The following is a 12,256-nucleotide window of genomic DNA, read 5'->3' as shown; positions in this document are numbered from 1 at the left end:
AACTGAAATGGTTTCTCACACATACACAAACACACACTTTTTTCTTTTAACCCCATAGCTTTTCTGAACAGCGACAGAAGAAAAATGCAGAAAATATAAAGCCAAGCTGGGGTAGGTCCTATGCAGTGAGCTCTTTGGGGTCCCTAGCAGAGACATAGATTTCAGTCTGTTCATAGTTATCCAAATTAACACAATAGAATAGAGATATGAAGACTTGAGAAGATTCAGTCGTCTCAGCATCATCCTTTCAAAGAGCTGTCATCAGATGCCTTTTGATTCTAAAGGGAAAAGGATAAAAACACTGCTCTTCCTAGGGAGCTAATTCTATATAGTTGAAGTAGTCAAACCACATAGCTCTTTATATTTATTTACAATGTTGTAATTGTATAACAGGATAGAGGTATCAAATGCATTCAATAGATAAAATGCACTTTATTTAAAATAGGGAAGGATTTCCTGGGGGAACCATAAAATCAAGAATGTTGTAATAATTTTGTGAATCATTCAGGCATAATTACCAACCAATAGAAATAAAATATTCCATATACTCTCAGTTTTCACTAGATATTGGTTTATAAGTCATTGTTCTATTGTGTGCTTTGGTTAAAACAAAGTCTTTAAAACCAATATCCTTTATTTGTCAACATGTACTAGGTGGAAATCTTTATAATCATGTAATTTTATGTGCAAAAAGCTGCCCAGACAGGTCCCAGCTCTAGGTGTGCAGTGTGCACCAGCCACTGGAGCATCCTTGTGGCTCAAGGGCCTGGATAGGATGGGCCTTTCCCAAGGGACCCTGAAATAACACAGCTAAAAGTTGAGAAACAGAAGCTAAGATCTCAGCTGATAAGATGGGCCTTGCATGAGGTCAGAGGGCAAGTAAAGTCAACAATGGGAGAACTGTAGTGCTTAGAACCTGGAAGTTGAGAAAAAGATAAAGCAAGGCTTTATGAGAACTGAATCAACCAGAACAGTTCAAAACTAAGGCTCTGGATGGCAAGGTGGGTCAGAATATTCCCCATCCCCCTTTTGTAGTCACTATATTACCAATTTAATTTACACTGAGGAATTTATGCCCACAAGCAACCAAAATGATGATGATGATGATGATGATGATGATGAAGGAATGACTGGTGTATTTTCTCCCTGAATTCTACACATATGATGTGACAGCTCTTAGTCAAAAGTTACTTTTCTGGTTTGCCTGAGAAATCACTGTCACAAGGACCAGAAATACTCAAAGAAATACTCCATTCTCTCTTCAGACCTACATGGGAATTAGAAGGTAGCCTGGTGAACAAGGAATCAGCCCAAGTGAGTCCAAGGCATAAAGCTACAGTGGCATAAGGCTGTGATAGCCCATCTTACTGTTGGAGTATCTTATTCCCCTACAGTATCTACATTAGAGCTGGATTTGTCACTGGGACCAAAAATGCTGGCTGACAGTCCTTTGGGATCCAGAGTTGTGAAAAAAGGAGAATCAAGGGTACTAAGAATTGTTTCTGGCGCCTAGGGAATATAGAAGATTTTGCAGTTTCTTCTTTGTAAATTGGAAATATGACCTCCCCACCAGAGAACAAGTTAAATGACTCCACTAGAGCACCATCAGCCAAATCCAAATATAGGACTGTCAGGATCTGTGCAAGGCCTTGGATTGTACCCTGCTTACAAGCGGTCCTGTTTTGTGGATGCTGGCAGAAGACCCAAAATTCCTCAGTCACGGACAAAGGACTTTATTGCTCACAGCAAAAGTAGTATTCAGAGCTTTATGTTGATTTGTGTTGGTTCTCCATGTCCCACAAGCCCCACAAAGGTGACACAAAGGGTCCATGATGGATGTCTGGGAATGCAGTGGGTTGTACTAGAGGAAAGAATCATGGAGCTGGGGAGATTCTCTGTATAGTAAGTGAAAGCCAGCCTGCTCTTTGTCTGGGAGAGACATTACCCCTTCTTCAAGGTTGCTTGCTACAAATACAAGTCTGAAAAATGGCCCCAGGAAAGAAAGGTCAGAGGTTTGCATTCATGGCATACCCAGCAGGAACATGCAGAGACACCCAGGGCCCATGGCAGATTCCTCTCCACCCCTCAGCCCAGAATCTTGGCCGAACTTGAGTTTTTACTCAAAGTGTGCCACTCCACCAGCTACTCTGATTAGTCTGACCAGAGAATCTGACCTTGGACAGCCACCGATCTCTCTGAAATCTATTTGTAAATGGGGACACTGGTACCTCCCCTTACAGGATCGTTGGGAGGACTGGGGAGAAGGCCTGTGGCGCACTTGGCACTGTGCTTAGCACACAGTAGGTCCTTCAAAATACTGAGTATGATGGTGATGGTGATTCGCCCCTTCAGACTCCAGGCCATTTTCAACACATTTTTTTTTTTTTCCCGGTACTTGGGCCTCTCACTGTTGTGGCCTCTCCCGTTGCGGAGCACAGGCTCCGGACACGCAGGCTCAGCAGCCATGGCTCACGGGCCCAGCCACTCCGTGGCCTGTGGGATCTTCGCGGACTGGGGCACGAACCCATGTCCCCTGCATCGGCAGGTGGACTCTCAACCACTGCACCACCAGGGAAGCCCATTTTCAACACATTTAATCTTGCATATGACTTGAATAGCTTTGTCCGACTTGTCTGGGAAAAGGGAGGTTTTCTTTCTGAATTCCAGAATTATATTAATTAGGCATCAGGAACCCCATTCCCAAACTCAATTGGAATAAGTTATTCTCTTCACTAAAACAGAATGATGAATAAAATGGAGCAAGATAACTCCACTTTTTTTGTTTTTTCAGGGAGTTTCTCCATTTTCTCATAATGAAAGACCATTAAAGTAATCAGAAGACAAATAAAAATGTAGATCAAATGATCCTTTGTTACCTATTTTTACTCAACTGTACTTGAGGAGTCCATTGATTAAACTGCCAGCAAACCGAAAAAAAAAAAGAAAATCATATGCTTCTCCTGATGCCCAAGTGGCCTTGGTTATGTCATATATGGTGATCAAGACTATAACTCCTTAGTGACACTGGTTTTGTAGCTTAACCAAAGTAATGGTAATACAAACCACGTTGAGCGACAAATCTCAAAGTGGAGTGCTCAGGTTATATTTTTGTATGTGGGAAAGTGTGGGCCACAATCTCTCTGTTGGGGATGGGATTGCTTTTTGGCCCAACTATTGCACTCTGTAATTATTGCAATGACACTGTAGACCAGGAGGTCAGTCTAAACCCCCTTGTGTGGATCATAATGGATTATAGCTTCACCTTGGACCTCATCCTGGCTATCTGAAAGAAGACCTACTGATCCCCTATGGGACTTACTCATAGCTGGCTGAATCTGTACCCTTGGCGGGGAAGAGTGTGACTGAGGTAAAGACTGCAAGATGGCCCCATCCTGCTGCTTGGAGTCCTGTTGATAGTAGTTTTGATTAAATGTTGAATGAGACAAATTAAATGAATTTGCTCCCAGTCTCTGTGGTCAGATTAATCAGAGTAGCTGGTGGAGTGGCACGCACTGAGTAAAAACTCAAGTTCAGCCAAGACTGCATTATTCCGGGCTGAGGGGTGGAGAGGAATCTGCCATGGGCCCTGGGTGTCTCTGCATGTTCCTGCTGGGTATGCCATGAATGCAAACCTCTGACCTTTCTTTCCTGGGGCCATTTTTCAGACTTGTATTTGTAGCAAGCAACCTTGAAGAAGGGGTAATGTCTCTCCCAGACAAAGAGCAGGCTGGCTTTCACTTACTATACAGAGAATCTCCCCAGCTCCATGATTCTTTCCTCTAGTACAACCCACTGCATTCCCAGACATCCATCATGGACCCTTTGTGTCACCTTTGTGGGGCTTGTGGGACATGGAGAACCAACACAAATCAACATAAAGCTCTGAATACTACTTTTGCTGTGAGCAATAAAGTCCTTTGTCCGTGACTGAGGAATTTTGGGTCTTCTGCCAGCATCCACAAAACAGGACCGCTTGTAAGCAGGGTACAATCCAAGGCCTTGCACAGATCCTGACAGTCCTATATTTGGATTTGGCTGATGGTGCTCTAGTGGAGTCATTTAACTTGTTCTCTATGCCTATAAATTGGAAGCCAAATCTAGATGTTTCATCAGATTTAAGCTCAGCTTTTAAGGCAGAAACACTTTGCATTGGTGATGTGTCCTTTTTCTTATACCATGTTAGGAGACGTAACATCAGGTTTTCCAGTTTTAGTGATGCTCAGCCTATCCAGTGGATTCAGTTGCTTTCAGTACGGTATAATTCTCCATCAGCATTTCGTCTAATAATTTTAGACGAATCATCAATCATCAATGAATATTGATGATCATTGCCCTGATCCTTTATTTCATTTGTGGTTTTTTGTTTGTTTGTTTGTTTTGGTTTTTTTGCGGTACGCGGGCCTCTCACTGTTGTGGCCTCTCCCGATGCAGAGCACAGGCTCCGGATGAGCAGGCTCAGCGGCCATGGCTCACGGGCCCAGGCGCTCCACGGCATGTGGGATCTTCCCAGACCGGGGTACGAACCCGTGTCCCCTGCATCAGCAGGCGGACTCTCAACCACTGCGCCACCAGGTAAGCCCCATTTGTGTTTTTTTTTAAGGGTAACATTTAAATGGTATCATTCTTCTTCCATTTACCTTCTGTGATTCTTCGGTATGGGAGAACTTTCTATCATTGACTATTTGGTTGCCCTAAAATCAGTCCTTTCCTTTAAGCCTCTTCTCTGGGCCCCTTGTTTCAGGGAACCTCACACTTTGGAGTTCTTTCTTCCAACTTTTCTAAGTCTCTCTCTGGTACCTGGAACCAGCCAGGGTTAGCAGGGCCAACCAGGTGAGGTGCCCCAAACCCAGAATGGGACATGGTTTGGTCATAAACTTGGGTTCATTAGTTTCAAGTTTTTGTTTTGTTTTGTTTAGGGATTACTTTTTTCTTTTGTTTTAATTTTGTTTTTAAATATGTAAAATATTTACATGGTCCCCAAGTCAAAACTGTATACTAAGGCACATTCACAGAAGCCTCACTTTCTTCCATGTCATCCCCTCCACCCTGTTTCTTCCCTCCTGCTCTAAGTAATTATTTTTATTGTTTTTTTGTTTATCCTTTCATTATTTCCTTCAAAAAATGCAGTCATATACATTTATATATTCTTATTCTCATCTGCTATTTCTTACACCAAAGGCAGCATGCTTTATTATCCTTCAGCTTGATTTTTTTCTCTTAACAATATATCCTGGAGTTTACTTCATTTCAATATATAGGAATGTTTCTCACTCCTTTTTAGAGTTGCATAGCATTTCATTATGTGAACATATCATGGTTTACTCAATCAATTCCCTTATTGATGGACATGTGGGTTGTTTCTACTTTTTTACTCTTACAAATAATGCCACAACAGGGAATTTCCTGGCCGCCCAGTGGTTAGGACTCCAGCGCTTCCACTGCAGGGGGCATGGGTTCCCCTGCTTGGGGAACTAAGATCCCGCATGCCACGCAGAGTGGCCAAAAAAAAAAACAAAAGTCACAACAAAGAGTTTTATATAAACATCATTTGCATTTTTGCTGGTGTAACTTTGGGCTAGATTCCCACAAGTGGGATTGCTGAGTTAAAGGGTAAATGCATATTTACGTTTGCAAGATTTGGCCAAATTCTCTTCCGTAGTGATTATATCATTTTGCGTTTATCAATACATCAGCAGTGTATGAGAGTAACTGCTTCTCCAACAGAATGTATCATCGAAGTTTTGGGCTTTTGACAATCTAGTTGTTAAGAAATGGCATATTGATTTATTTTTCTTTTTTTGTAAGCTATTCTGAAAAATGTTTTAAGTATAAAATATAATTAATATGAAACATAGTATTTCCTCCAAGTAACTTTAATTTGCATTTCTCTTGTTATAAGTAAGGTTAAGTATCTTTTCACATGTTTAAGACCATTGGCTTTTCTGTATCTGTGGACTGACTGTTCATGTCTGTTCCCTATTTTTCTAAGAATTGTTAGTCTCTTTCCTCTCAATTTTTAGGAGCTCTTTAAATATTAGAGTATTAACTCCTTGAAAATTCATTGCAAGATTGTGTTCAGTATGTCAGCTGTCTAATTGCTTTGCAGTACTTTGTCAGGACTCGAAGCCACTCACTAACCAACCAGAATGTCGATTTATTAATTTACAACATGTAATATTCCCTTCCAGTAACATAAATATCCCATTTCTGCTGTGCTAGGTACCTTCTTCCTGGTATCAGAATCCCTGAGAAACCAAATGATTGACAAGGAAGTTATTAAATGGCTGTATCAAAAGCTACTTCAACTGTATAGACCTCTATGCTCTGCCTTCCCTTTTCTTACTAAGGATGAATGATCTGTGCTCTTACTGAAGGTCAACTCCACCACTTATGCTTTAGATCCCACCCCTTCACTTGCTCAAGGATATGGTTCCTGCAATGCTTTCTCTTGAATCAGGAATCTTCCCTTCACTATTGGATCCCTCCCCAGTGGCATTCAAACAAACAGTAGTGTCTCCCTTCTTTAAAACAAAACTTCTAGACCCCACAATGTTTTGGGCTCACACATCTCTATCCAGCTACCAGGCCATTTCTCTGCTCTCTTTTACAGTAAAAAAAAAAACCCAAAAAACTCAGAAGTTGTTTATTCCTGTTATGTCCACTTCCTCTCTTCCCATTTGCTACTGAACCCACTCTAGTCAGGCTTTTGTACCCTACAGTAACAGCTCTCATCAAGTCCACCAATGTCCTCCATGTTCTTAAATCTAGGCAGCCATTCTCAGCCCTCATTTTATCCATCTTCTCAGTGGCATTTGACACAATTGTTCACTCCCTCCTTGAAACCCTTTCTTCATTTGGTTTTTGACACAAGAATCTCTCCTGCTTCTCATCCTATCTCACTGGCCTCTTCTCAGGCACCTTTGCTATTCTTTTTTTTTTTTCAATTGTAGCTTTATTTACTGATCTGCACACAGAACAACTTGAACTGGCCACACCGCGCGGCTTGTGGGATCTTAGTTCCCTGACCAGGGATTGAACCCATGCCCTTGGCAGTGAAAGCGGAGAGTTCTAACCACTGGACCACCAGGGAATTCTCACCTTTGCCGTTCTTCCTCACCTCAGTCCAGTTTGGTCTCTGTGGGATTTTATTAAGAACATCTCACCTGAGTGTTCTTTGGTCATATATCGTCTTTTGATTTACTTCTCCTGGGAAGCTAATCTCCGTCATGTGTGAGTTTATTAAATTAAATCTAAGGGCAGAAATTTTGTTACTTAATTTCCAAGTCTAATAATCACCTCCATTTAATGTAACTAAGAAATTCCCCCACGACTAATCCATCTAAGATTTAATCATAATGTATAGTCATGGCCTTAGTCTGACTAATCTAAACTCTACTCTATATACCCTCAAATGCCGAAAGATAACACTGAAAGAACACCTGTTTAAGAAGCAAGTAGTCCTGATTTCTGGTTCTAGCACTTATTAGTTATGCCTCTGGTTAAGATACTTAATCTTTCTCAGTCTCCATTTCCACATCTTGTAAATGTGGATCATAATTTTGACTGTGTCGTTGTGAAGGTTTAATAAGACAACAAATGAGAAAACCTTGGTGTCTTGGTGATTAGTATTAACACCCATCCAATTGCATTAGCCAGAATAGTTTCCATTTTTTCATTGTTGTGAGAACTGCATATATATATACATATATATATGGTAAATATATACATATATGAACATTCTTATTTGGCTCTTATTTCAAAATGTCTAATATTAAAAAAAGAGATGGTAACATTCAGTTAGCTATTTGAAGTTGTGTTTCATAACTTTGCTCACAGATAAAGTATCCGTTGTGCCAATATGCCTTTCTAGTGAAGCAATGAAGCCATCAAGATTAAGTGTACATTTTACAGAGAAATATTGATAAAGTTGGCAAAATATATAATATTTCTGATATTTAAAGGAAATGTTAGAAAACCATCATACTCTGATTGGAATTTTTTTCAATCTTTTAATTAAAAGGATAAAAGTCTTGTTCCTTACGGAATGGCACAATCACAAAATGGGAAGAGCCACATAATGTTGGAGAAGAATTTATATGAAAATAAATTTATATGAAAAAAGAATTTATATGAAAATAAATTATTGGTACGATAATTAAAGGAAATTCACATGAAATAATTTCTCCTATTCCATTAAGCAATGATACAGCTTTGAAATAAATCATTAAGATGTCAAAAATCACCTGTATGATGAATTATAGTTAATATGTAAGTATACAAACATAACCTATGTGACTATGAAGTTTTACTGCCTATATATAAAAAAAGAAATGTTATTTTAAAGCTTATTGACAATAGACATATAGAGTTTGTCAAATAGTGAACTCTTAAAAATTATTTCATAGAAAAAGTGTACTCTTTCCCAATGTTATTGAGTGCACAACAAATGAAATACTAAGCTACTTTGATCAGCAATCAAAATTTAGGAGCTAACCTAAAATGGAACACCAGGGACTTCCCTGGTGGTGCAGTGGTTAAGAGTCCACCTGCCAATGCAGGGGACCAGGGGTTTGATCCCTGGTCCAGGAAGATTCCACATGCCACAGAGCAACTAAACCCGTGCACCACAGCTACTGAGCCTGTGCGCTAGAGCCTGTGAACCACAACTACTGAGCCCGCACTGTTTATCAACAAAGCTTATTAGCCAAAAATCCTAGTGAGAGATTCCATAAATCAATGAATGTGGTGATCAATGCTGACTTTTAAAGATTAAGAGTAAACTCATAGGTAGGGAAAGATTTCTTGAACAGATGCAAAAGGCACTCACTATAAAGGAAAAAAATTGATAAATTGGATCTAATTATAATTAAGAGCTTCATCAAAGACACTACTAAAAGAGCAAAAAGGCAAGCCACAGACTGGGAGAAAATGTTACCAAACACAAGTTCACAAGTTGGTGTGCCCAATGCACAGTGAGGCCAGACAAACAAAAACATTGGAGTTTGGAGCAGAGAAAGGTTTATTGCAGGGCCATGCAAGGAGAATGGGTGGCTCGTGCTCCAAAACCCCGAACTCCCCTGGTCTGGGGGGAAAAGCTTATACAGGGAAAATTGGGGGTGAGGGCTGCAGGGTGTGAGACTTTCTTCTGATTGGTTGGTGGTGAGGTAACAGGGCAGTGCTCCAATAATCTTGCAGCTCAGCCTGAAGTTATCATCCTCTACCTGGGTGGGGACCTTAGTTCCTGCAGAACTCAAGGGTATTGTTACACGTATATCCCTTGAGGAGGAACCATGATCCTGCACTATAGTTTTTTGATTGTTCCTCCTTTGTTTCTGCATCCCCTTACCTCCCTGATTAGCAACTGTTTGAATCTGCTCTTTGGTATTCACTAAGGTCGGTCTAGGAGACAGAAGCCTTTTTCCTGCAAATATAAAAATGGAGGACACAGAAAGACTTTTGTGCCCAGGAGGGCCCCACAGGGTCCTGGTCGGTTTCAAAGATGTTCATAAAATTTTATATCTGACAGAAGACTTTTATCCAGAATACATTAAAAAAAAACTCCTACAAATCAATATGAATAAACAACAGTTCAGTTTTTTAAAAAAGGCAAAGACTTGAAGAGGCACTTCATGATAAAGATAGCCTGCTTTATCATCCACAGAAGGGAAGGAGATGAAGGTACACTTCTTACAGGCTGAAAGTTTTTGGTAAATCACATCTTTTACTCCCTGGCCCCTTATTTATAGAGCACTTACTATTGGCTTCTTTTTCTTCCTTTTTAATATTAAAAAATTGTTCTGCTTTATCCTCTATTATTCTTATTTTTCTGTACCTCTATCAAATTCCTTTATCTTACCCCATCTTCTTTTTCTTTCCTAATGCTAGATCTCTGTATTTTCCATCTCAACCTGGCTTAAGTGTCTTAACAATTGAAAGTACTAAATATCCTTTTCTTTGGGCCATCTAGAGACACCCGATGAAGGACACTGCTGGAAAATGTTCTACGCTGCTGCTGACAGCAAAGTTGCAACATGACTAATGTCAATCTGTTGTAAGTAAAAGTGTCTCAATGCTATTTGCCTTATTTTTGGTTGTTGAATATCGGTAGTATACCTTATAATTCAGCAAACCCAGATTAAATGAGTGCAACTAATGCCAAGTAAATTTATTTGATTTCATTTCATTTCATTTCATTTTATTGGCTGTGCCACGCGGGATGCAGGATCTTCCCTGACCAGAGATCAAACCCTACATTGGGAGCGAGGAGTCTTAACCGCTGGACTGCCAGGGAAGTCCCTGCCTGGTAAATTGAAATATCAAATATCAACCTCTGAAGTAAGGGAGAGAAGGAAACAAAAAGAAAATTGGGTATTTATTCTTAGATATAGCACCCTAGGGAGGCAGTTTGCATAGCGGCTAAGAACACAGACTCTAGAGCCAGACTTGCCTTGGTTTGAGTCCAACTTCCCTTATTGCCTATGTGACTTTGGGCACATTTCTTATCTTTTCTTTGCCTCAGCTTCTGCATCTGTATAGTGGAAGACAGCTTGACCTCATGGGGTTGCTACAAGGATTAAATTAGTTTATAAAAAGTACTTAGAACAGTGACTGGCAACAGTAAGCACCACATAAATGTCAGTTACCATTACTCAAAATTATAATAATGAATAGATCAAGGCTCTAGTAACATTGTTAGTTTTTAGGGGTCTGAGTTTTTGTAATGTTTCTGATTTTTAAAAGATCACAAATGTGGCTTGGATTACTCCAAGAAAAAAGTTTGGCTTAATACACTGATAAATGAGTTTTTAAGAAAGAAACCATTTTGTATGACCCAGTACAGGGAGTAGAGTTGACTAACAGGAGATGTCTGCCTGGCATAAAAATCATTAAAGAAAATCCTGAGCACGATGTTAAAGTCAACTCGGAAGCACATGCTTTACATTATTGTCCTATCAGTTGAGTTCCTGGCAAGTGTCGCTGAAGCAGATAGACTTTTTTTTCAAGTAGTCATTCTCTGTTATTGCTTTTGACATAGATAAACGACCTTCTAACTAACTATTAGGAAACTTTTTGTAGGGTTTATTTGTGATGGTTATTTAAAGTGATAGCTGTGAAAGACTGTCAAAATAGCTCTAACATTGTGCTGTTCAAAAAGAAAGGCTAATTTCTTTGAAAATAATAATGAAAGGATAATAGAATCTCAGATATAAGAAGGAATAAGGTCTGCGAGCTCATGGATGGCATTCATCTGCCAAGACAGGGAAGTCTGTCTCAGGAGTTAACCAGTTTTGCTTGCTTCATACTGCTGAGTACACTTGAGTTGCTATAATGGGGGCAAAGTTCACTGGGCAGTGCCCCAGCAAATTACTTTTCTAGACAGGAAAGACTAGGGCAATTTTGTCTCTACAGAAATGGCCAATTCACAGCCATCTAAGACTCTGGCTTTTTTCTTTCTTTTTTTTTTTTTTTTTGTGGTACGCGGGCCTCTCACTGTTGTGGCCTCTCCCGTTGTGGAGCATAGGCTCCGGACGTGCAGGCTCAGCAGCCATGGCTCACAGGCCCAGCCACTCTGCGGCATGTGGGATCCTCCCGGACTGGGGCATGAACCCGTGTCCCCTGAATCGGCAGGGGGACTCTCAACCACTGCGCCACCAGGGAAGCCCAAGACTCTGGCTTTTCATTGAAGATGTGACTAACTTGAATGGCCTGAATGTTTATTATATATTTAATACATGTACTAACTACTTTTAATAATATTTCTGAATATTTTACCTTATAACAACTGATTTTATTTTATTGTCTAAACACATGAGTTATGGAAGTTTATGGCCAGTTTAGAGATTAATGAAACATACAAAAATAAAGCACACATCTGCATTTTGAACTGAGAGCACATTTAAGAGGATTGTAGCATTAATTGCAAGAGTTAGAACTTCAGAGTTTGAGGCAGCATGATCTGGTGGAGCAAATACAGGCTTAGGAGTCAGACTGATGGGTTTTGAATCCTACCTTGTTTATTTCCTAGTCATCTGAGGCTACACAAATTATTTAATCCCTCCAAGCCTATTTCTTCATCTGTAAGTAGAGACAATATTCACTCTCAAACCTTTCAAGAATTCAATTAGATACGGATGTGAGAGTGCCTACCTCACACACAGGCAGAAAATTTTTGTTTCTGCAGCATTCTATTCAACTCCCCACTCCTTCCCAATGGAAAAAACTAGAACGTTAACACTTCTCAGAATATTGGTCAAGG

Source organism: Neophocaena asiaeorientalis, unplaced genomic scaffold (assembly GCF_003031525.2).
Source record: "Neophocaena asiaeorientalis asiaeorientalis breed wild unplaced genomic scaffold, Neophocaena_asiaeorientalis_V1.1 scaffold59, whole genome shotgun sequence".
Classification (NCBI taxonomy): Eukaryota; Metazoa; Chordata; class Mammalia; order Artiodactyla; family Phocoenidae; genus Neophocaena; species Neophocaena asiaeorientalis.
The sequence above is the reverse complement of the archived record's forward strand: the minus strand, read 5'-3'. Positions refer to the sequence as shown.